Genomic DNA, 27,635 nt, shown 5'->3' on the forward strand with positions numbered 1-27,635 from the left:
CATGCAGAAAAATTTGTGCTGTTTCTCTAAACAAATTGAAGAAAAGTGAATATTAGACTGTTCAAAAAAATAGCAGTGTTTGTATTCTTCTTTACAAACTCAAACATTCACTATATAAACTGAAAAATGTTTGGAGATTTTGCTTTCCTTTGAATTACTTAATGAATATTTAGTTGTATAAGCACTGTTTCTGAGAACTGCTGTACATCTGTGTTGCATGGAGTCAACCAACTTCTGGCACCTGTGAACACGTATTCCAGCCCAGGATGATTGGACTACATTCCACAGTTCTTCTCTATTTCTTGGTTTTGCCAAAGAAACTGCATTTTTGATGTCACCCCACAAGTTTTCTATTGGATTGCGATCCGGGGATTGGGCTGGCCACTCCATAACATCAATCTTGTTGGTCTGGAACCAAGATGTTGCATGTTTACTGGTGTGTTTGGGGTCGTTGTCTTGTTGGAACACCCATTTCAAGGGCATTTCCTCTTCAGCATAAGGCAGCATGACCTCTTCAAGTATTCTGATGTATTCAAACTGATCCATGATCCCTGGTATGCGATAAATAGGCCCAACACCGTAGTATGAGAAACATCCCCATATCATGATGCTTGCGCAACCATGCTTCACTGTCTTCACAGTGTACTGTGACTTGAATTCAGTGTTTGGGGGTCGTCTGACAAACTGTCTCCGGCCACTAGACCCAAAAAGAACAATCTTACTTTCATCAGTCTACAAAATGTTGCCCCATTTCTCTTTAGGCCAGTCAATGTGCTCTTTGGCAAATTGTAACCTCTTCAGCACAAGTCTTTTTCTCAACAGTGGGACTTTGCGGGGGCTTCTTGCAGATAGCTTGGCTTCACATAGGCGTCTTCTAATTGGAACAGTACTCACAGGTAACTTTAGACCTTCTTTGATCTTCCTAGAGCTGATTGTTGGCTGAGTCCTTGCCATTTTGGTTATTCTTCTATCCATTCGAATGGTAGTTTTTCGCTTTCTTCCACGTCTTTCAGGTTTTGGTTGCAATTTTAAGGCATTTGCGATCATTTTAGCTGAGCAGCCTATCATTTTCTGCACTTCTTTATATGTTTCCCCTCTCCAACCAACTTTTTAATCAAGGTACGCTGTTCTTCTGAACAATGTCTGGAACGACCCATTTTCCTCAGAATTTCAGAGAGAAATGCACTGTAACCAGCATGTGCAACATTTGCTGCCTTCCTTCCTTAAATAAGGGCAATAATTGGCACCTGTTTTTCAAAGAATGAATGACCTCACTAATAGAACTCCACACTGCTATTATTTTGAACATGCCCCTTTCAATGAGTGATTCAATTACACAGAATCAGCAGCATGCATGTCATGACTGTTGGATCTGTTGAATTTCTATTATTCTACTACACCTGCTAGTAAATTATTTGCCATGTAGAAATATTATTTCTACCAAAAACAGTGACTGATCAGGTTAGTGATGTCTGACTGCTATTATTTTGAACACAACTGTATGTGTTTATGGTTTCTGTGCCTCTAAGGTCCATCTGCACTTCCTTCCACTTGCTTTCGTCACCTTTTTTGTTCCTCTAAGTTATACATTTGTTTTTTGTTTTGTTTTTTTCACTGTTGGCAGTCACATGACTGAATTAGTAATAATCCTATTGCCTTGATGTGGGAAGCCTGTTCATTTCACTGGGGCAATGGGGAAGGGGGCAGCTGTGGATTGTGAAGAAGAGAAATCCTATAACATTCCCAGAATTGCTGAAGGTAGAAGAGAAGTTGATTTCCCAAAATGAAAGGATGGATTAATACCATACTGGAAGATTTAGTGCCTGCTTTTACAGCATTTGCCCAATCTGGTATCTATATACTGTGATGACAGGTCCACTTTATATCCATCATAGAGTTCTGTTATGCAAGCAAGGTTCAAACACGTCTTGGCGGACCCCAAGATCAGAAGATCAGTAGTTCCACTCCCTTAGTTGTGAAAGAGCTGGTTCAGTGTGTATGCCACCTTCATTCTCTGATGTTCATGTTCAGATTTATACCATCTATTTCCGTGAAATGATTTTTATTCTATGAAGCTTAATTCCCCCAGCAATGAATTCTTCTGCCTGACTCTGAATCTTTGGGTGTCTGACATATTTCATAAAACACTTGAAGTAAACTAACAAAAGAAATTTAGTACCCTACAAAATCTACATTGTATCCTCCAAGTGCACTTGGAACATTACCAGCATACATATTCATAAGACTATAGAATATTTCATCTCGCTTGACACAGGCGCCAGCATAACCTTAATTTATGACCGCATTACTATTTAATTAGTATGTGTAAATAAATGGCACATCTTGATTTTATTCAAACTAATACCATTAAAGTTCTGATATTTCTCAGGAAACTGTCACTGAGAAGGCTGAGTTCTGAAAGTAATTTGATCCACTGCACCCCTAGAAGGAAATTTGTTCTTCACAAAGAGTAATGTCTAAATGAAGCAGAATGTACCAATGTCTAGTAAAGATAGGGGACAGAAGTGCCAAAGTGACACAACTGCAGGTACTATACTTGTGTAAATAGGAATGACTATACTCGGGGCGAACTGACCATTTGGAAACTCGGGCACTGCCCGAGGGCCCGGGGTCAGTAGGGGGCCCCATGAGATGCCCCTGGTACCTTTTTCATAGGCTTTTTTGTGTTTTGGCAAGGACACAGGGATCCCATGATCCCCTATTGCCCGGGGGCCCCATAAGTTGTCAGTCCGCCCCTGACTATACTAAAACAAAATCATTTTTTTAATAAAAACTTTTTTAATAAATATACTCAACAGTTAAAATGTAGCTAAACTCAAAAACAAAATAGTAATTTATTGCAGCTTGCCAGTTCTTACATGTGGTGACTGGATGCATTAGTTTTCTTTTTTCTAGCTAAGGGACTAACAGATAGAAGTTTAAGTCCCACGCTTTGTTGCTGTTAAAGATGAATTCCAGGCATGGCAATTTTTACATGGTTACATTGGTCCAACTTGGATCTATTTAAGTATGTATGTGCCATACCTGTGGGATCCCTAAGGAATATGGGGTAATAGTCACCGCTACTTCAGTCATCACCTCTAGTTTCCAGGTCTCATGCCAAGTGGCTGTTCTGCTGCATTGTCAAGATAAGAGTTTGCTTGCTCAGCATGTGCACCATTCAGAAAACACTTTGCAATTTCTCAATGATTGCAAGAAAATTCCCAAATGGACAAAGAGTGACATCTATTCATGTGTGTTTCATTTTGTTATGATTTTTTTTCAGATAGAAAAAATCATTTTTGGAGATTTGGATTTTTACAAATTTCCGAATACACATAGTAATGAATGTCAACGAATAAAAAAAAAATATAATGACATTTACGAATGCCTTAGTTTCATTTGAGTGACATCACATAATGCTATAGTTGTGTGGGTCCATGGGGAAATGGATTAAATTTTCGAATTAATTCAATAATTCGGATTCAAATAATTAATGGATCCAAATTTCATTCCATTCGTTAATTTGGATGCACATGACGCCGGTGAATATTGTCCAATCAGCTCATGCCATGTCTCTTGTGGGTTGGACTAGCATCAAGTCAATTAAACTCCTGGGATATTGATCTTTTAAAAGTATTTAGACAAGGTATGATCTGCGTGAAAACAGAAGACTTAGTATAAGGCCACCCATAGACCAAAGAAGGCCATCGGACATGTGTGCACAATCCAACTACAATGAGACAGCAAAGTTGGATGGCTGGTCTACAAATTGGAAAACGTACTCACTCTGTACATCACCCATCCTATATAAAAATGAATACAGTAACTGTTTATGGGTACACTAACTGAGCTTATCAGCAGCACTAATCACTTTTCCTGATATACAGCAGTGGATAAATTGTCTAATGGGCCCTGGGGCTGTTTTCAATTAATGGGCCCCCTGCCAGTTTAACTGAATCATGGATAAGGGTCAATGTACATAAACTTTTGTGTTTGCTTCTGATGTGGGTTTGTGAAACATTTCAGAAAGATTATGAATTTTTAATTTGATCTCATGCAGCAGTATGCTCATTGAAAATTACTCATACAATGGTGGCAGATAATTTGAAAACAATGTTTTCAGAGACAAAGTGTGCTTATACATTGCATATGATTGTTTGATTATCTCATAAAACACACGCCAAACACAAGGCCTAAGGACTGAATCTAGACTGCCAGGTCATTCCATGTGGCCCTTGTACTTCTCCTGCAGCTGTGGCACCCCCTTAGTCTCTGCCCCCATATTTTCTCAGCAGTTGGCGCCAGAGAGGAGGACAGAACTCTTCTGCCAGATCCTGCACTTTTCTGTGCTGCCAGATCCTGCACTTTTCTGTGCTGCCGCAGAGAGGCTCATCTTTGCTTCCCCTCTCTCACCAGTCAGAAGTAGAGAGGAGAACAACACTCCTCCTACAGATTCTGTCCCTCTATGTGCAGCCACAGCACCTCCTTGTCCCTGCCTACCCTGGTCTTAGCATTCAGAAGACTCTGGCCTCCAACTCTAGCCCTCCTCTGGACCTTCTCCAGACCCTTCACTTTTTCCTTCCCAGCTGCGCCCCAGCTTTTTCCAGCAGCAGAACACGGTAAGAGGGGTGCACTATGATGAAAAGGGAGGGTGGGGGCTCTTGGCATCTGATGTGGGTGGTGTGCTCTGGACATCTAATCTTACAGATACAGTCAGCCCCTTGAATGCAACCATAAAGCTGATGCAGCCCATAATGAAATGAGTTTGACACCCCTATCTTAAAGAAAACATTTATTGGAAGCAATACAAAGAACCTTTTAGCATCTCCATGGACCACTGGAGTCTGAGGCTCCAGGCAATAACCTGTCCTGACATTATATTCTGCTACTGCTGACAAATATAGACCATTTGAAGCAACATAGCAAGTAACACATCAATGTAATGAAATATCTTCCAAGTAAATGTTACAATATTACTTACTGATAAAACACCCTTCTTATGGCATAAAATGTACCAAAATTTTCGCAACAGATACAAGCGTCATAAAATCAACTATAATATCAATCATGCACTTATATCAATATTGCAGTTGTACCAATATAATCAGTAGCAGTATAATCTACCAGGCATTAGAATGTTACAAATCCTAGCACAAATCACCACAGCTCAAGTTAATATTTAATATTTAAAAGCATGTATGATGTTTTGCTTTGTGAAGGAGGAAAGTGTTCCCACTCGATTCATCCAACTTAATTATTTTTACAGAATTGCACTGTTTGAAGTAGAAAAATTAATCCCTCTCAAGTCATATGCGAAACAGTTTTGTGACTGGTACAAAAGTGTACAAATTAACTACAGTGCCTATCCACAGATCTTCAAGAAAGACGTTTATCCATAGCTGGATATTAAAAAAAAAATAAAATAAAACTCTTTTAGACTGTCTGTATAGTCCAAGCAAAGCAACTTTGAGTCTTCACTAATTAAATTGAACAGTTTTAAAACATGCATTGGTGTGGGCGACAATGTGACAATTACAGACTTATTACCCAAGATTCCATTGACACCATGGTGAATACTTATTCAGCAGCTTTTGTATGAATTTGAATAATATTTTTTTTTTTCAACAAAGGGAAACTTGTAACAGAAATTAGGCTAACACGATGTAGTATTCATAGATGTGGACATGCATATTGGGATTCTCCAGACATTTGCCACCTTAAGGCCATCCATACATGATTCATTTTCTTTTATTCAACCAGCGGGTTGAACGAAAGAGCTCCATGGGAGGGATTCCCCCATCCGCATCAAATGTGTGGATGGGGGAATCCCTCCCATGGAGCTCTTGTATTCTGAGAGCATGGAGGCTTCCCTACCATCAGAATACACTTTTCAGCACAGCTGGCTGTAGCCAGTGTTACTAATTAAACAAACAATTTTCAACAGATTGGTTGCACAGAAGTCGATTGAGAGATTGGCTTCTGTACAACCAGCCTGTTGTCCAAATTTGGCAGGTTCCTACTGAACTGCCTGAACTTCAATACATATATGGCTGGTTTAAATGACTTCAGAGAAAGTTTGACCACACCCAAGTGCCATCCAACTGAAAGTCATTATAATTTCCATTTAACCTCCCTGGCGGTATTCCCGAGTGTAGCTCGGGGTAACATTTCAGTACCAAAAGCGGTAACCCCGAGCTACACTCGGGCTTACCATGCGGCGTTGCTCCGGCATGTGTTCTTCACTTACCTTACCCTGCGCTCCCACGATGTGTCCCCTGCAGCGTCCCCGGCCATCTCCTCCGGCCGATGCCGGCATCCGGCTTCTGTGTCCTGTCCCTGTGACGTCGGGACGTACGGGCGCCGCCGCCGGCGGCGGCGGGAAATTTAAAAATTTTAAAAAATGTCATTTTTTTTTTTTTTTCATTTTACACAGTAAAACATTGCTGTTTCAACCTATTTCACATACATATTGTCCCTAGTGCTTTGTCCTGCGCCCTGCCTGCATTTTGTCTGTTCTTTCTGCCTGGAAACTGAGAAATGTCCATGGCGTCCAAAAAGTGTCCCTTTAGGTCAAAAGTGGTTTAGATCAGCTAGAGAACAGCGATAGTAAATCAGAACCACTTACAGAATTGAGTGATAATGATTCGTGGGGGAAATTCGTCATCAGAAACTGAAAACGATTTTGCGACTGAGCTCAGCAATGTGCGAACTTGGCGCTCTATTTCACATTTCAGTGTTTTTGGTTTGATTATATTATTGAATTAAATTTTTTATTATTTTTATATTATTTTTATGATTATTTATTAAATTATAATTTATGATTTTGTGTTTCAAATTTTATCATACCTGGGATGTTTACTAGACTCTTGTTCGGACAGATTTCAGTGAGTTTTTCCTAAAAATTACAGCCTACAATAAAAAAAATACATATTTCCATGCAAAAAAATGGTACCGCTTTCAGCACCAAAAATCTGAAATAATCATACCGCCAGGGAGGTTAAAGCACATTACAACATCATGAAAAGTTCATTTGCCAATGACTATTAACAATGGTAAAAAAAAAAACTCAATAACTCTTCAATTTCCTTTTTCATCTTGGTTCTGTTCTATGTTCTATGTTCTTTTCAATGATGTTTATATAGACACATACAAGAGAGACTTGTTTCAAATAATATTTTTAATGTGAGCTTATGTTTCAAAAGTCTTGGGGTTGATTTAGACTGTGCACTTGCACTCTGCGTTTGCGCCAGATGTTGTAAATGAGGGGAAGATCTAAAAAAATTCCATTATCCAACCATGTGAAAGTAACATTGCAGTTTTTTTTTCCTTGAATGTGATTGATGTGAATATTCTTTAAAAAATAAAGCTTCATCTCATTTAATAAGCTCTGGAGCAAATGCCCTTGCAGTGTTCAACTGAGATTCCAAACTGCAGAGTCTATTTGCCATTAGTAAATAAAACCCCTTGTTTCATTTCATTTGTAATGATACTTGCTACCAAAGCTTTTCTCAACTTGGGTTCCTAGGGTGCCTCCAGAAGTTGCTCGGGGTTCCTTAAAGAAGAACGGGTTCCTTAAAGAAGAACTATGCTACATCTAAGCAGCACAAACCAAAAATACTATTTTATTCAATTTATTATTCAAAGCATCCCTCCTCATCCATCCATGTCTCCATGATTTATTTTGCTGAAAAAAGCACTCTGAAAACACCCCCTAGCATTTCTGGCTGCTACCAAAGCTTTTCTCAATTTGGGTTCCTAGGGTTCCTCCAGAAGTTGCTCGGTGTTCCTTAAAGAATGGGTTCCTTAAAGAAGAACTATGCTACATCTAAGCAGCACAAACCAAAAATACTATTTTATTCAATTTATTATTCAAAGCATCCCTCCTCATCCATCCATGTCTCCATGCTTTATTTTGCTGAAAAAAGCACTCTGAAAACACCCCCTAGCATTTCTGGCTGCTACCAAAGCTTTTCTCAACCAGGGTTCCTAGGGTTCCTCCAGAAGTTGTTTGGGGTTCCTTAAAGAAGAACTACATTACATCTAAGGAAACTAGAGAGTAGGACGTTTTGAGAGGAGTGGAGAGGACAATTTGGGTGATATTTTGAGACAAGATAGGTAATGTAGCTTAGAGAGTTGTGAATGGCTTTAAATGTTGCTTTTAGTATTTTGATTTAATCTGCTGGGCAATATGGAGTTTAGCCTCGTTATCAACTGTGCATATCACACAAAGGAGTCGAACCTTAGGAAACTGAAGTATGCTAATTTGTTTGAAGCATAATTGAGAGCAGTGGGGAGGCAGCATATATTGTATATTATATACATCTTATATAGCCTGAGCATCTACTTTAATAGGTAACCTGTATCTAAAATGTAATCATATTCTTATTCTTGCATAAGCCCAGTCGTGACAGGTCCTCTTTAAAATATAGAGTACATCACAGTCATTTTTTTTCCACTCTTTTTTTTCTCAGTCTTGCTTATGTTTAGGTGAAACATTTCTATCAGCTTTTTTTGGTAAGCAAACAAGAAACAGCCTTTTCTTTATAAAAAAAAATGGGAGAGATCAAGAGTGATAAGAAAACAGCATGCAAACCAGGCAGATGGAACTCACTCGTTTAAAATTATCAGCAACATTTCATGTGTGAAACAGATCTGTGACCATGCTGAAATTAGGGAAATGGATTAACAAACATTTGGCACAAAATTGCAGTCTGAAATAACATTTAAATGAAACGTATTTAATTTCCTTCTGTAATGACCAGAATGAAAATCTAGCCATGGGCATCCAGAGATCAGAACTGTAAATATATGAAAGACGTACCCTGGGATTCAATCAAAGTTGCCATCCCAGGTTTCTAAGCACACATATTTAGCAATTACTCTTTAAGACATTTCTTAATTCCAAGTTCATTTGATGGCGGCACTCCTTGGAGTACTAACCAATATAAAACTGTACCAGGTATAAAATACCAGTAACCTATGAGAAGCAACTGTAGTCCACCCACCCCTTTCCTGATACTCTGCCCAAATACTTGGCAAAGCTACAGCACTTTCTGGTAGAAGTGGAGCTTGTCCACCCCATCCTGCCTCCAGCACATTCATACTGGTCAGTTAGACGGTGGTGAGCCAATAGGAATCAAAGAGAAAACAATTTGACAAGTTGAGAAGTTTTTAGCTCTACCCAAATACCAGGCCATTCTATGCAGAAAAAGGTCCAACACTTCATGGTGATGTTGCAGCTTAGCATCTTCCTCCTACCATCCACACATTCCCATTAGCCAGCGAGGCAGTCCATTACAGTAGTGAGCCAATACTGTGAATGTGTGGAGGGTAGGAGGAAGCTAGTGAGCTGAAACATCACCGTGAAGTGTTGGACTATTTCTGATCAGAATGGTCTAGTATTTGGGAGAAGCTCAAAAAAGGTTTTAACTTGTTAAATTGCTCTTCAGTTTGACCTAAGGACATTGACCAAGAGTGATTAAAATAATTGCCACATTTGAATTCAATTTGTAGTTGGAAAAAAGGAATCGGATTATCTAACCAAATTTCTGTGCATTTGTTGTCTGCCGCCACTACGTGTCTACATGCACTTCAGTAATTGCTGCATGGCATGGATGATGGAAGTCAGCTGAACATCACCTCACCTACTAAGCTGAAGGAAAGGTTCCTGGTAAAATGAAAAGCTTATTTGCAGTTGGTATATCAATCCTAATAATTGCATAATGTGCTCTGAACTGCCCACCAATTCCACCCAACCTAGTATGACAGGATGACTGCACGATCTCACTAGTTTCCAGCATTACATACCAACCTTGTCATTACTGCTCACCTTCACCATCACAGGAGTGAGCTCTTTCTCTTATACATGCCTTCTACATCACAGGAGTGAGCTCTTTCTCTTATTCAAGCCTCCTCCATCACCGGAGTGAGCTCTTTCTCTTATTCAAGTTTCCTCCATCACGGGAGTGAGCTCTTTCTCTTATTTAAGCCTCATCCATCACAGGAGTGAGCTCTTTCTCTTATTCAAGCCTCCGCCATCATGGGAATGAGCTCTTGCTCTTATTCAAGCCTCCTACATCACAGGAGTGAGCTCTTTCCTTTATTAAAGCCTCCTCCATCACAGGAGTGAGCTCTTTCTCTTATTCAAGCCTCCTACATCACGGGAGTGAGCTCTTTCTCTTATTCAAGCCTCCTACATCACAGGAATGAGCTATTTCTCTTATTCAAGCCTCCTACATCAAAGGAATGAGCTATTTCTATTATTCAAGCCTCCTCCATCATGGGAATGAGCTCTTTCTCTTATTCAAGCCTCCTACATCACAGGAGTGAACTCTTTCTCTTATTCAAGCCTCCTCCATCACAGGAGTGAGCTCTTTCTCTTATTCAAGCCTCCTACATCACATGAGTGAACTCTTTCTCTTATTCAAGCCTCCTACATCACAGGAGTGAGCTCTTTCTCTTATTCAAGCCTCCTATATCACGGTAGTGAGCTCTTTCTCTTATTCAAGCCTCCTACATCACAGGAATGAGCTATTTCTCTTATTCAAGCCTCCTACATCACAGGAATGAGCTATTTCTATTATTCAAGCCTCCTCCATCATGGGAATGAGCTCTTTCTCTTTTTCAAGCCTCCTACATCACAGGAGTGAACTCTTTCTCTTATTCAAGCCTCCTACATCACAGGAGTGAGCTCTTTCTCTTATTCAAGCCTCCTACATCACATGAGTGAACTCTTTCTCTTATTCAAGCCTCCTACATCACAGGAGTAAGCTCTTTCTCTTATTCAAGCCTACTACATCACAGGAGTGAGCTCTTTCTCTTATACATGCCTCCTCCATCACAGGAGTGAGCTCTTTCTCTTATACATGCCTCCTCCATCACAGTAGTGAGCTCTTTCTCTTATTCAAGCCTCCTACATCACAGGAGTGAGCTCTTTCTCTTATTCAAGCCTCCTCCAACATGGAAGTGAGCTCTTTCTCTTATTCAAGCCTTCTACATCACAGGAGTGAGCTCTTTCTCTTATTCAAGCCTCCTACATCACAGGAGTGAGCTCTTTCTCTTATGCAAGCCTCCTACATCACGGTAGTGAGCTCTTTCTCTTTTACAAGCCTCCTCCATCACAGGAGTGAGCTCTTTCTCTTATTCAAGCCTCCTACATCACGGTAGTGAGCTCTTTCTCTTATTCAAGCCTCCTCCATCACAGGAGTGAGCTCTTTCTCTTATTCAAGCCTCCTCCAACATGGAAGTGAGCTCTTTCTCTTATTCAAGCCTTCTACATCACAGGAGTGAGCTCTTTCTCTTATTCAAGCCTCCTCCATCCCAGGAGTGAGCTCTTTCTCTTATTCAAGCCTCCTCCATCACAGGAGTGAGCACTTTCTCTTATTCAAGCCTCCTACATCACGGTAGTGAGCTCTTTCTCTTATTCAAGCCTCCTGCATCATAGGAATGAGCTCTTTCTCTTATTCAAGCCTCCTACATCACAGGAGTGAGCTCTTTGTCTTATTCAAGCCTCCTGCATCACAGGAGTGAGCTCTTTCTCTTATTCAAGCCTCCTACATCACAGGAGTGAGCTCTTTCTCTTTTACAAGCCTCCTCCATCACAGGAATGAGCTCTTTCTCTTATTAAAGCCTTCTCTAGCACAGGAGTGAGCTCTTTCTCTTATTCAAGCCTCCTACATCACGGTAGTGAGCTCTTTCTCTTATTCAAGCCTCCTACATCACAGGAATGAGCTATTTCTCTTATTCAAGCCTCCTACATCACAGGAATGAGCTATTTCTATTATTCAAGCCTCCTCCATCATGGGAATGAGCTCTTTCTCTTTTTCAAGCCTCCTACATCACAGGAGTGAACTCTTTCTCTTATTCAAGCCTCCTACATCACAGGAGTGAGCTCTTTCTCTTATTCAAGCCTCCTACATCACATGAGTGAACTCTTTCTCTTATTCAAGCCTCCTACATCACAGGAGTAAGCTCTTTCTCTTATTCAAGCCTACTACATCACAGGAGTGAGCTCTTTCTCTTATACATGCCTCCTCCATCACAGGAGTGAGCTCTTTCTCTTATACATGCCTCCTCCATCACAGTAGTGAGCTCTTTCTCTTATTCAAGCCTCCTACATCACAGGAGTGAGCTCTTTCTCTTATTCAAGCCTCCTCCAACATGGAAGTGAGCTCTTTCTCTTATTCAAGCCTTCTACATCACAGGAGTGAGCTCTTTCTCTTATTCAAGCCTCCTACATCACAGGAGTGAGCTCTTTCTCTTATGCAAGCCTCCTACATCACGGTAGTGAGCTCTTTCTCTTTTACAAGCCTCCTCCATCACAGGAGTGAGCTCTTTCTCTTATTCAAGCCTCCTACATCACGGTAGTGAGCTCTTTCTCTTATTCAAGCCTCCTCCATCACAGGAGTGAGCTCTTTCTCTTATTCAAGCCTCCTCCAACATGGAAGTGAGCTCTTTCTCTTATTCAAGCCTTCTACATCACAGGAGTGAGCTCTTTCTCTTATTCAAGCCTCCTCCATCACAGGAGTGAGCTCTTTCTCTTATTCAAGCCTCCTCCATCACAGGAGTGAGCACTTTCTCTTATTCAAGCCTCCTACATCACGGTAGTGAGCTCTTTCTCTTATTCAAGCCTCCTGCATCATAGGAATGAGCTCTTTCTCTTATTCAAGCCTCCTACATCACAGGAGTGAGCTCTTTGTCTTATTCAAGCCTCCTGCATCACAGGAGTGAGCTCTTTCTCTTATTCAAGCCTCCTACATCACAGGAGTGAGCTCTTTCTCTTTTACAAGCCTCCTCCATCACAGGAATGAGCTCTTTCTCTTATTAAAGCCTTCTCTAGCACAGGAGTGAGCTCTTTCTCTTATTCAAGCCTCCTACATCACGGTAGTGAGCTCTTTCTCTTATTCAAGCCTCCTACATCACAGGAATGAGCTATTTCTCTTATTCAAGCCTCCTACATCACAGGAATGAGCTATTTCTATTATTCAAGCCTCCTCCATCATGGGAATGAGCTCTTTCTCTTTTTCAAGCCTCCTACATCACAGGAGTGAACTCTTTCTCTTATTCAAGCCTCCTACATCACAGGAGTGAGCTCTTTCTCTTATTCAAGCCTCCTACATCACATGAGTGAACTCTTTCTCTTATTCAAGCCTCCTACATCACAGGAGTGAGCTCTTTCTCTTATGCAAGCCTCCTACATCACGGTAGTGAGCTCTTTCTCTTTTACAAGCCTCCTCCATCACAGGAGTGAGCTCTTTCTCTTATTCAAGCCTCCTACATCACGGTAGTGAGCTCTTTCTCTTATTCAAGCCTCCTCCATCACAGGAGTGAGCTCTTTCTCTTATTCAAGCCTCCTCCAACATGGAAGTGAGCTCTTTCTCTTATTCAAGCCTTCTACATCACAGGAGTGAGCTTTTTCTCTTATTCAAGCCTCCTCCATCACAGGAGTGAGCACTTTCTCTTATTCAAGCCTCCTACATCACGGTAGTGAGCTCTTTCTCTTATTCAAGCCTCCTGCATCATAGGAATGAGCTCTTTCTCTTATTCAAGCCTCCTCCATCACAGGAGTGAGCTCTTTCTCTTATTCAAGCCTCCTACATCACAGGAGTGAGCTCTTTCTCTTTTACAAGCCTCCTCCATCACAGGAATGAGCTCTTTCTCTTATTAAAGCCTTCTCTAGCACAGGAGTGAGCTCTTTCTCTTATTCAAGCCTCCTACATCACAGTAGTGAGCTCTTTCTCTTATTCAAGCCTCCTACATCAACATCACAGGAGTGAGCTCTTTCTCTTATTCAAGCCTCCTACATCACAGGAGTGAGCTATCAAATGCATCAGGGGAGATAAAGAGCAGGTGAGGGTGCTGGAATCCAAGAAGGAGCTCACTCCTGTGATGGTGGAGGTGAGCAGTAGGCCTCATATAGCAATGTCCTAGCAACATCCTCTGAGTATTCAAGACAGGATTTTGGTGGTATGTAAAGGGCCTACACCTATAGCAAGAGCATTATTCAACTTTAGTCAGAGATGCACAGCTTGCTTTTATCTAAAAACACCACTTTCCTACAAAGACATTTTTTTTCTAAAGGTGAACTGTCCCTTTAAAAAAAGGGGGATCCATTTTTTTGTCTTTAGTTGAACTCATTTGACTTGTATCTTTTTTAATCGAACTATGTAATGAGGTAACATTGATCGGTGAATGGAGTCCTCCATTAGAAACTAATCAGTTGGGTGTTTTGCTTCCTGACGCAGTCCAAATAGCTACCAAAACGAATAACTAATGAGTAATTATGACTTCAAAAACGCAAACCATACAGATTCCAAAATGTCATAAACTACCCAGAAACATATTAGCATAATGTTTTTGTTCGGTTTCAAAGATTTATCTAATATTTGTTATATCAGCAGTCACACTGTTTACATATATAACAGGATTTTCCAGTGGCTGATTGAAGCAAAACTGCCTCTTTTTCCCAGCAGAAATCAATTAATCTTTATCTTCAACAAAAGGATGCTGTTCACAGCCAGTGGTGAAGACAATGTTAATTTTAAAACAAAAAAAATGAGTCTTTATGATTGGACTTCATTGATTTGTACCTTTGTGGCTTTGACAATTTTATAACATCGAGGAAAACAACCTGGCCTCCAGTGACTGGAGCAGGCTGGTCATTTTTCCCATTTTAATACATTAGAACATAATCTGTGAGCTTCTCACAGTGTGCATTAGAAGCTGCAGCAGGTCAAACATCACTGGACTGCCACTTTCATTCATTGGATTTCAGTTATTTTAATAAAGAAGGCTCAGCATCTCCATGTAAGCATTACAGTGGATTCTCTGCATGCAAATTCAGTTGCCCACTCTTCTAGACTGACACCCACCCACATCAAGGCATTCTGCTATTTGTATAACTCCTCCCAAGAGAAAAGCTCATTGCTTGCATCAGGATTGAGGACTCTTGAGAGAAGTGCTGAGACAAGGAGCTGTGATATTTTTAGGAAGCTATGTACCACCACCATAGGCATTCCCCCTTTTGACAATGTACTTGTAGTATGAAACGCGTCAAGGAGAAGCCCCTGCAAGCCGTTAACGCCTAGCCGCTGGATCACGGAGGTCCAGCGGCCACCCTATGATACCAGCTGCACTTTAAATCCCCCAGTGATCCCTGGTGAACCTCCAAGTGCCTGGAAGAGGCTGAACCATATATACTGGCTTAGCTAACATCCTGTTACCTAAGGAAGGCCACCCACCCCAAGGCTACATCCCGGACCACCCTTAGAAGGGACCCGTGACTGATCTACCATATATGATACAACACGCTTTTTATTAGCGCATCTGGTAAGTGCACATTTTAGATATTTATCTGCACACCCACCTGAGGACTATCTGCACACTGGGATTTAATTATATCATCTGGAGATCCATTTTGATAATTTTATGACATTATATGGTTTGAACGCATTTCACGTTTATGCGTTTGGTATTAATATTGTTACCCAGAGTTGGACTCATCATCTTATACATTTTTATGAATTTTATATAGTCATTACGCACTTATTACCATAGTGTGTGAATTGTATATGGTAAAAACGCACCCATCATATATGTGCATTTTTCATGTAATTAGTCTGTTGTTTACGTATTTATTTATCAATTTTAGCGCTGCACTATCACTTTTTACCACATGTACCACACCTCGCTGGCCCCTCTCATCAGCCATGATCAACCTGCATTGCATAGAAAAGAAAAGTGAATACAATAATGTCATAGGAAAAAGAAAAAGAAATGGTTTGAGGGTGAAGAATATGGATGAATGCCAATTCAGCCAACAAGCCACTTAATGATGGTTACAGCTCCTTAGTATCCAAGTCTTGAGTCAACTCTAGTGCACATGTAGTAAAGAAAAAAAAATGAGAACATCGCATCTAAGTGCAGACCATTATTAGCATAATACTTTTTATCAATGTGAATAAATGGCTGCACTTAGATGGAGGGGCCCTCTTCAGTTTGTTTACTACATGTGCTACTGTACATCACTGGGAGTAAAATAAGGTATGTAATGAAAACAGAAAGGATTTATTTAAATTGTAATTAGTACCTTGATGAGGGGTAAATGAGGAACAAGGGAAGGCAAAATATAAACACAGTAACTGTCAGATTTAATCCAATGCTATAAAAATATTCATACCAAAAACTCTGTGTATCCCCAAAGAAAAGTAAATCTTTCACCCTTGAAAGTACAAATATCATAAACCTTTTCAACAATCTTTCCCCGAGTGGTTGTGCATGACATCACTGATTATTATATTATTTGAAAGATAATGCACTATATTGAGTTTAAATTTTTTTGAGGTATCTTGGATCGAAGTGGCGAATTGGATACTTATCACATCTGGAAGATTGAATAGTGTGGACATTTTGAGGACTTTGTATTGTGAAATTTTTTTGAATTTATTTTGGATATTTGGGGTAAAGAATTTGAGTATTGGGGAAAGATTGTTGAAAAGGTTTATGCTATACAAATATTCATTGCAGTCTGTGTTTGTCCCTTAAAGGGTCTATCCAAGAGGTCACCAGTGAAGAAAAGAAATACCACTCAGGTAAAACAAACAATGTCAAACCCAACACAGGTGCAGACCCTGGCTCACCACCACGTACACATAGAAAAAAAGAAGCCGCACAACGGAGGTATGATGAAAAAGTGAAGATTATTTGTTGATCCATAAAGGACACAAATAGCACCAGGACAATGCTAGCTGTTAACGCCTTACACATGGTCAAGTGCCTAGTCATATGCCTAAGCACTGCTAGCTGTTAACGCTTTTCACACGGTCACGTGCTTAGTCATATGACTAAGCACGTGACCTTGTGAAACGCATTAACAGCTTGCATTGTCCTGGTACTATTTGTGTCCTTCATGGATCAATAAACAATCTTCACTTTTTCATCATACCTCCAGTGTGCGGCCAAACCCTTCTTCTCTAAGAGGTCACCAGAACAGGTAATGAGGTGTAGCAGTAAAACTACATTTAAAAAAAAGTGGAGTGATCTTTTTAATGTTAATGCTATTAAATATCCTGTTTTACTGGAAATTTTATTTACATTTTAATAATAAAAATGACAAGTGATGAGCAGATATAGAAAACAGAAAATAAATAAATGGAAATGACTAATATCCACCTTGATACAATAGAATTCATTAAAGGCATTTTCTGACTTGGCTGGTATTCCCATAACTTGGACACAGATTAATAAATTGTAATCTAAAAAAGAAGCTTCATCCTGAAAATACATGCCAATCATTTCTTACAGGGCAGGGGTGATATAGTCCTAGGGGGGTGATACATTTCCTTCAGTACATTTAAATGTCAAAGAAAATGCAAGAACATTAAAACTTTCTCCAAACAAACCCAGAGTTGGACGGCTCACTTGGGGACAAAGGTTTGGGGCTTTTAAAATGAATACATCTCTTTTTTCCGATGTTCTACTTCGTGCTGAATAATACCTACTCATGTTCAATTAGATGTACTCATAAACCTGAAATGGATGCTGTTATATATTTGATCACAGGATTGCTTTAAGCTCCGTTCATATTGTATTATTCTTTTCTCGAATGCAATGTAACTGGGATAATCTGTGTGATCTCTGCAGACATTTACGTGAAGGTTTAAAAAAAATTACATAGAGTCTACAAGACAGAATAAAATTGTAGCTAAGCATTTTCTCCAGCACCGGGATTTCAGTATTGCAAGATTTACTTGCTGTTGGTGCAGAGAACCCTATTTGTGAATGAGGTAAGTATGCAGCAGAGTAGAGGTTGGTGTTGGGGTGTAGTTAAGAGGTTAGTATTAGGTTCAACCACTGGGTTGGGTTAGGAGGTAAGTAATAAGGATTTATTTAAAGCAAAGGAAAAAAAAAGGCAGTGACGTTTTCCAGTGGCAGAGGCACCCTTAGTATTAGGGAGAGATCGGAGTCATCATAATTTGATGAACGTCAGGTTTATTTATTATACCACATATGCACTTTTGTAGCTACAGTGGGCCACTTCCTTCAGTAATGCAACAATTCTATGCTTCTTGGTGCGCATGCAATTATTGGTGTGAATATTAATTCAAATGATCACAACTCTGACCTCTCCCTAAATAGTAGTACAAGCTACCAAGAGCCCCTCTGCTGCTTGAGCACTTGAATTTTTTTTCTTTGCTGTAAATAAGCTCAACCACCACCTAATGTCCCACATGAGGACATAGGACTGAGTTTCTTAAGGCACTGAGAGCAACTTTTTCATTTCTTAGATTGTAAGCTCCCAGGATCAGGCCCTCCTAGCCCTCTTGTATTGAACTGTATCATTGCTGTATTGTCTTCCGTTATATTGTAAAGCGCTGAGCAAACTGTTGGCGCTATATAAATCCTGTATTATAATAATAATAATATTAATAATAATAATCCTATGTGGGTATTCTCCAGATGCACATTCAGAGGTTGTGTTATGTTGACCTTATTATTTGGTTACTCGCAACCTCCCCAAATAAAGGTTTATCTTTTAAAACATTTACTAATAATAGTACTGTCTACCTACCAGGGGCAGACTGACCATTTGGAAACTCGGGCACAGCCTGAGGGCCCGGGGTCAGTAGGGGGCCCCATGAGATGCCCCTGGTACCTTTTCCATAGGCTTTTTTGAGTTTGGGCAAGGACACAGGGGCCCCATGATCCCCTATTGCCCGGGGGCCCCATGAGTTGTCAGTCCGCCCCTGCTACCTACTATACCATAAGAACTCTCCTGCCTCTCCCCTTATGTTTCCTTTTTCAGTGGTCATGCAACTACATATAAAAAAAACTAATTAGCATTTTTTTCACAAAAATAGAACTTTCTTTTGGTGGTATTTAATCAATGCTTAGTTTTTATTTTTTTGCTAAATATAAAAAAGAAACTTTTGGAAAAACAAACACGTTTTTCTTTGTTTCTGTTATAAATGTTTGCAAATAAATAACCTTTCTTCATAAATTTCGGTAAAAATTTATTCTGCTACATTTCTTTTGTGATAATACCTCAAATTAGTGTATACTATTTAGTCTGTAGGAAAGGTATAGAGTCCACAAACTAAGATATATGTATATATAAAATCGATCAATCCTGATGTACTGGTGGCCAATCTCATTGAGGGCCAAAAACGCCAGGATAGTACAAATACTCCCCAAATGACCCATGTTTGTGAAATAGACAGCCCATGGTATGTAGTAAGAGGCATGCGGGTTTTTTGAAGTTGTATTTTTTTGTCACAATTTTTAGGAAAATGAAGAAATGAAAAAAAAAATCACAATTTGTGATGTGCCACTGACGTGGCAGTGATCAGGAACACCGACTGGTGACAGTATGTAAATAAATAAATTATTTGTTTTCCCAATTTTGTTCTATTATTTTTTTCTTTTTTATTTTTCTTTTATTTTTACTATTTTTTTTACTGTTTTTTTCAGCACACCGTGACCAGAGTAATACAATGCTACCATAGTAATATTGTACTACTCTGGGCAAGTGATTAGGATTTTTTTCTTTTTACAAATCATGATAGTTTATAGCAATGTACAGTATGTCATTGATATTAGCAACCATTGAAACTGATTCATTCAGCCTTTTGGCCAAAGCTCATCACATGGTACAGATGGGCTGTGATTGGTACTGTCTGTACCATGTGACTGCTGCAACCAATCACAGGTAAAAAAATCAGTTGTATACAATGAATGGCATGAAAGGAAGCACACAAAGATGGACATACACACCAAAAACTCCTTGGTAGACAGGATTTATGGCACTGTTGGGGTATCCAAGACACAGAGGTAGCCACTGTCTAACTCAATCCACCAGGTTTCACCTATAACAAAATTATTGATTCCAGGGGACAGAACCTTTTTCATTTTCCTCTGTGCTTCTCTGTAACATCCTTGTTGGATCCAGCTTATTTGTTGACTGGAGGTCAGTGAGTAATGAGCAGGCATCTAAAATGGCATGTGGGCTTTGTTACCAATTTACCTGCCTCTGTTTTTCTGTAAATTTACAATTTACAGAAAAACAATTTGCAGCAAATTGGTGAACTGCTTGAATCTGCTTAAATCCTAGCTCAGTGAAATCTGCAATGTCAAGTACAAGGGTACCCTAAAAGAAACCTGTGTTTTGCCCATTTAGGCTTTGATCCAACCCTCCTCCCCCCAACTACCCTGCAGGTTACCCAGCATGCTCTAGTCTCTGATGCCATGCTCACCATTAAATGGGAGCTTTTCTTGTTCTCTTGCAGTTGAATGCACCTTCTAAAAATAACCTTTTTTATATTGGAAGGTACAAAAAAGATCTAGATTTAGATCTTTAATGTGAAATGTTCATGACTCAAATTGAAAGTGATGTGTCTGCTCCCCGGTTAAAGTAATGAAATGGATTTAACGTTGCAATTTCATTTAATGCATTTTTATTTCTTTTGCTTTTACTTTTTGGAGGGATGGACAACTCCATTTTGAAATATTTCTCAATTAAATGCATATTAATTTAAAATACAGCCTAATTGAAACTGCTTACAGGGACACTTTCATAAAATGCAATAAACATGATCTGCTAATTGTATTTTCCAAACTCATCAAAAGCTTTAATACAAATTTTGTTTAGTAGTTTTACATTGAAATCTCATAGCTTAATTACAAACAAATTTTGTGGGGGAGCAGAGAGGGATTAGAACCTTTGTCAGGCTTGTATTCCACTTAGTATCCCCTTTTGGGGAATTTGCCCTTGCTTCCTGTGTCACTGGAGCAGAAGACGAGTGGAAATACCCTCAATGTGACAAATAAAGCAACAAAAAACCTGAGAGAGGTTGTACTGTAGGTCATATTGAGAGTGAGACAATCCTTTAAGTTAAAGAATATTATCTTTCAGATATTAATTGTATTACATAGCCTTTTTGATTACTAAATGATTGAGAAGAAATAATCAGTCCTGTAGGAAAATCCTATTAGACTAAAATGATTTAGAGGAAAACCATAATATATATATATATATATATACATATACTGTATAGTATGTATATTGTATTTGTCAAAGGATTTGTACTCATGTCTCACCCACTCTTACTGACAGATGACCTGGCTTTTATCTGCTCCCCATCCCCAACTTGAACAGTGAAGAAGCACCAACAGGTTGAGGTCATCTCTGTGCACTCTTCATCATAGAAAGCAAGTTAAAACAAAGGGCAAAAGTGAAATTCTGTGTGGAACTAGGAAAATCTGCCACAGAGACATTTGACAAGTTTACAGGGATGCTGCACTGAGTTGTTCAAGGTGTTTTGAATGGCACATGTGTTTCAAGAGCAGAAGAACATCACTGGAAGACGACGAGAGATCAAGAAGACCTTCAACAATGAAGATGACAACCCAGCTCAAAGATCGCCGTGTTGACAACATTGCGGCCAGTGATTTGTCCAGTTTCATGCACAATTTCTCATTTGCTCTTTGTTCTAACTTGTTGTCCATGATGAAATAGCAGACATTGTAAGGTATGTGGTCAGAGTAGCACCAGTTGGAAAGCTCCTGATGTACACAGGACAATATCTTTTGGCACACTGACTTATGAAGGTTGGTGCTCCCTCTGACTGTGTGTGCAGCCTTGTGCTGCCATCTGTTGGCAGGTAAAAAAATCTAGTCTCAAAACTTTTTGATACCACTTTGTATATGCCAACAAAATATGCCCCTTAAGCATCCCTCTCTGAGCCCTTAATACAGTCAATCACCTGGCCATTTGCTTTTGCTGTGGGTCATGCAACTGCAGGAGCTTGTAGGATTGATGATGGGATTAAGCTGGCTAATCAGAGCTGGACAATCAATGGCTCTGCCTGAGGTCCGGTCCTCCCTTTCAGCTGAGCAAATAACAGCATGCAATGTTTTCTGCAGGTCAGGTAAAAAAATGATTTTCTTTTACTAATAATTTACTATAACTAGGGACATTGATGGACACTGTTAGGTAGGGAGGCTATTTTCACAATCAAACATTTTCAACAACTGCTGCCATTATTTCCTTATTGTAGCTTTAACTTTTATTTTTGGGGGTTTTGATTGTTTGTTTAAGTGTTTTCTTGGTATGCAGTTCAAAATAATCAAAGTCAACTATAAAGGAAAGTGAAGACTTTGAAAACTTAGAAAAAGTTTTATTTCAAGTAATTGACCTGTACTTATACATAAGACATAAGCAGTCAACAACGGAGGTCTACATTTGACTTTCTGGTTAACAGTAACTAAATGCAGACCTCCCAAAGATTCATATAAAAAATTCAACTAATATTAGCATTTGACTTGGCTATGTGCCAGACCTCTTTTGTGAGGCTATAAAATATGTCCCCGGGACCCTTAAAAAGGATTAAACAAATTGACTTCTCAGCTCAGCAGTACAGCTGGGGGAATGCTAAACACTTTCAAGATAGTCCAAGAATTATTATAGTCTTACATTGTGTTTTATTTGCCTCAGTAACCTGCAAATAAAATAAGCAACAAATTACATTTTGGCAGCAGGGATTTTAACACTTTCCCAAATGAACTGTCCCCGAAACGTGCCGATGAATGTAAAATAAGCAAACAAAACACTGACCACGGTTAATAAAAATACCCCTTTAATGAAATAAATCACAAGGTATTTCTCTGCAGTCTTGGTCTGAACCCTGCTGTTCTATTGGGAATACAACAAAATTACCATGAACCAACATTTCTGTTTACATCTCTTATTGGAGTTTTAATTGTGTCTTATGTTGCTTTCTTTTGGCTTGTTGTTCTGTTTGAAGAACTACCTCTGAGACTAAGGAACACATTTGTTTATCTTTTAAAGGAGCCAACCACCTAGAAAACAACAGCTTTTCTTTCCATTTATGTTAGCTTTCAGTTGCAGTAGCTCGGAGATGGAAGTTTTTGATGTGGAGCTCCTGGAAAAGAGAGCAACACCCTAAACTACCCCTTCTTTATACTGACCAATACTGAAACCATTGCATTAACACCAATCTCTGTACCCCTTACCCTCAAACTATTGTTCCCAATAACCCTAACACTAACCCTTTTAGTAACTATAACCCTCTTACTAACCCTCCCTGTAACCCTTACCCTGCTTGGCATACACTAGTAGGTTTTTGAATGAACATTCGTAGGAACATTCATATGAATGTTCTCACAGTACATTTGATGACAGGGCAAATATTTTTCAAAAGTACTTCAAAAAATGTCTTCTTTAACATTCTTATTTTTGGAGTGAATGGACTTTCCTGAACAAAAACCATTTTCACTGTTAGAATTTGTTAATATGCGAAAACATTGCCATCCTGCTTCTTTGAATTTTCTCATCACTGTGGTCAAAAATGAACATCGATTTGACCCCACTTACAATTAGAAAATTGAATGAACAATCAAACATTTTGAACAAAATTCTACTAGTGTAAGGCCAGCCTAAAACTAACTCTTGTTGTAACCTTTATCCTCTTACTAACTGTCCTTTAACCCTGCCCATGACCCTAACACTACCCTTCACATTAACTCTGCCTATAAAACCAATCTCCACAGCAGGGGCGGACTGACAACTCATGGGGCCCCCGAGCAATAGGGGATCATGGGGCCCTGTGTCCTTGCCCAAACTCAAAAAAGCCTATGAAAAAGGTACCAGGGGCATCTCATGGGGCCCCCTACTGACCTCAGGCCCTCGGGCTGTGCCCGAGTTTCCAAATGGTCAGTCCGCCCCTGCTCCACAGTAAACTCCCCAAATGCTTATAATAATCCTCACAATAAAAGTGGCAATACATGGATTGAAATTTGACCCTGCTGAACCGGCCGAGATCCCATCCATGTATGGGCAGGCTGATTGTACCTAAGCCGATCCATTGATAGGCGGTATTGATAATCACATTGATGGCGGTACTGATAAACACTAGCAATAATCATTGTGTTCTGCTGGCCAGGAAGACTCCACCCCCTTCCTCTCCAGCAGATCACAATAGCACCATGGGAGGCAGTGTGTTGATGGGGGAATCAAGAGATTTTTTTTCCTTCCAACCGCGGTGTCCCTAGTTGTCTATGGGTTGCCTAATTCTTCCCCTCCTCATGACCTCATACTGTCCTTCCTTAATGTTTTTAAATCTTTGTTTGTATATTCACCTCTCCTGTACTGGGATCCTGGTACTAAAACCTACTGTTCCATTCCTTGCCTGCTGCAATGTTTTATTATAACAGGCAATGATTATTTTTTCATTGTAGTTTTGTAATAGGAAACATTACAGCTTATCTTTCTTTAACACTTTAGCACTTGCCAAAGAGCTAGGCACTTTTGGACATGCTTAGAATTTGGCCTTAGGCTCTGACCATACTCCTGTGGAAAACAGCGAGCCAATCCCAAAAACACCAGCCTATGAGCAACAAGATGACATATTCTTAGCACTGTCATTTATATCTCATGTAAGCAGGAATGACAAGTCAGTTTCTCCCCTTGCATGCAGAGGGGGTACAGTTTTTTTTTTTTCGCACTAACCACGCATACAGTGGGAAGAGTGGGCAGAACTGACAACCATAGGACTTGTACATAAGTTGTAAGCAATAAGTCGGCAGAACCTAACACCATAGGGCTGCCACATTTATGAGTGGGCTAGATGTAGAACCATAGGTCTAGCACAGGTAGGTAATAGTAAGAACCTATAGGTCTAGTGGGCAAGAATATGAACCATAGATCTAATACATTAATAAGTGAAAAGGGCTTAGAACCATAGGTCTAGTACCTTAATAAGTGATAGAACTTAATACCATAGGTTTGCCACATTAATGGATGTAGAACCATAGGTCTAGCACAAGTGGGAAATACTAAGAACAATAGGTCTGCCACATTAATAAGCAAAGAGGAATAAGAATCATAGATTTGACACAATAATGAGTGAGCGGGACTTAGAACCATATACCCAGACACATTAGCAATTGGAAAGAACTAGAAATCCAGCACATTACAACCCTTCATTTTGCACCAGAGACTGCCAAACATTTGAGTTGTACAACACTACTCATGGTTTATGTATTCTTAGGGGTATCAGTACCTATCTGCCTGACAAATTCATGAGTTTACAATACTTTAAAAATAACAAATATTATATAATTGCAAATAATGTCTCTGAGAACTATGTGTGCACAGGTAAGAAGCAGGGGCGGACTGACCATTTGGAAACTCGGGCACTGCCTGAGGTCCCTGGGTCAGTAGGAGGCCCCATGAGATGCCCCTGGTACCTTTTTCATAGGCTTTTTTGAGTTTGGACAATGACACAGGGGCCCCATCATCCCCTATTGCCCGGGGGCCCCATGAGTTGTCAGTCCGCCCCTGGTAAGAAGTATTTGCCATTTATGTAGATACTTTGGGGGTGGGTTACTCTAAAATAAGGGCACCATACCAGAGGCTATGGGGCAAAGAGCTGATGTTACAAAGGGTTTCATCATACAATAATAATGGAAACAATGGTAGTATTAGCCTTAAATACCGTATCTGCATTTGAAGATACCCGATATATAGAAAATATTGGTCAGTAAACTATGTATTTCATACATAAAGGGTAATCTGGTTTTATGGCTTGAGGGTGGCATGGTATAGTACAGCAAAACTAGACAGTAAACAAAGAATCATCGAGTTGGTTGGCTGTGACTCCTCTTCTGAATTCAAGGCAAAAGTGGAATTCATAACACCCTGATATGACTTGAAGAAAAGCCTGCTTTAAGCCACAGTCAACAATAAAAAAACCAGCTTTTTTTGTTCTCTCTTTTTTTTTTAATAGAGTATGAGTTTCAAATTCTTATTGTTGTCTGTGATCCTGCTGGCAAAACTTCCCCTCACCTTATATCCCAGTAACAGGTTTCACCAGAAGGGACAGGAAGGGAATAAATAAATTAAAAGTCTTGGCTGAAAATCCACTTTTTAAAATTTTACAGAAAAGTTATCGTCAAAGTAAAGGAAGATGAAGAACATAAATCAGAAACAAGATATTGGAAAAATGCTAGTGCAAACCCCTTTTATTTTGTGACTCTTTCTATTGTTTCTCTTGGGTAAATGTATAATACAGCCATAGTAGAAAATCAACTCTATTTCAGCTCAAATATATTCTTTCAATTACATTTTACAAGATGCAGAACATATTACTGTAATAGAGGGTTAGGAACTAAATAATTACTTAGGCCTAGAGCACCAAAAAGGTGACCGCAGCAAAAAGTGTTTGGTCTTGATTATTTTCTGATTGTGGTCTCAGCTTGCAGTAAACACCAGCCTTGTTTTTTTCCTTCTTTTCAAGTACAGCTCTTGTTTTATTCAGAGCTATAATTTAATTCCTAAAAAAATATTTAAAAATAGCAAGGCCTATTTGTACAAATAAAATACATTAGAAACCCTGTCTCTGTTCTGAACAATGTATGGGCAGCCTATTTAACAGAAGACTACTATAGGGCATTTTTCCATGATAAAGAAGTGGCAAGCTGCCAATTGATGGATGTGGTTGTTAAAATGGACTATGGAAACAAAAGTTTTATGTTCGCAAATTGTATTGCACACGGCTGCATGAGTTTGCAGGGTGCTTCATCTGTCTTTATAGAAAAGATAATAGTATTCTTTATACTGCTCATATGTCACACAAAAATATCTGCTAAAAGGAATATGGCATTGGAAAGCTTGGGGACAGGAAAAGTTATGTCTTCACACATAAATATATGCATTTATCTAGATCTTCACACTGTGCACTGTTATAATTTCCATCATCATCATATAACATAGATATATGTGTGCAGCAAGCAGCTCTTCAAGCAGCTCATCAATTTATTAAAGGGGCTGGTTAGGAAGTAATCCATTAACTTCCTAACTCTCAGTATTGTCGGCTAAAAGGGACTTAATTTGTAAATTATAATAAAAAATAATTGCTATATACACTATATTGCCAAACGTATTGGGACACTCCTCCAGATCAATGAATTCAGGTGTTCCAATCACCTCCATGGCTACAGGTGTATAAAATCAAGCACCTAGGCATGCAGACTGCTTCTACAAACATTTGTGAAAGAATGGGTCACTATCAGGAGCTCAGTGAATTCAAGCGTGGTACCGTGATAGGTGCAATAAGTCAATTTGTGAAATGTTCTTGCTACTAAATATTCCAAGGCCAACTTTTAGTAGTATTATACCAAAGCGGAAGCAACTGGGAAAAACAGCAATTCAGCCACAAACTGGTAGGCCACGTAAAATGACAGAGCGGGGTCAGCGCATGCTGAAGCATACAGTGTGCAGAAGTCACCAACTGTCTGCAGAGTCAATAGCTAAAGAAACTTCATGTGGCCTTCAAATTAGCACAACAATAGCACATAGAGAGCTTCATGGAATGGGTTTCCATGGCCAAGATGTTTCATCCAAGCCTTACATCACAAAGTGCACTGCAAAATGTTGGATGCAGGGGTGTAAAGCATGCCACCACTAGACTCTAGATCAGTGGAGATGTGTTCTCTGGAGTGAAGATCAGTCTTCTCTGCCTGGCAATCTGATGGACATCTCTGGGTTTGATAGTTACTAGGAGAACAGTACTTGCCTGACTGCATTGTGCCAAATGTAAAGTTTGGTGGAGGGGGGA

The 27,635-nt window shown here is 39.5% G+C and overlaps 1 protein-coding gene across 3 annotated transcripts in view; it reads right to left on the reverse strand.

Annotated features, from left to right (window-relative positions):
* Nucleotides 1-27,635, reverse strand: part of CDH8 (cadherin 8) — a 632,421-nt gene that overhangs the window by 514,930 nt on the left and 89,856 nt on the right. The window lies entirely within an intron of this gene.

Source organism: Staurois parvus, unplaced genomic scaffold (genome assembly GCF_062004578.1).
Source record: "Staurois parvus isolate SC_StPar_1 unplaced genomic scaffold, SC_StPar_1.0 ptg000498l, whole genome shotgun sequence".
Classification (NCBI taxonomy): Eukaryota; Metazoa; Chordata; class Amphibia; order Anura; family Ranidae; genus Staurois; species Staurois parvus.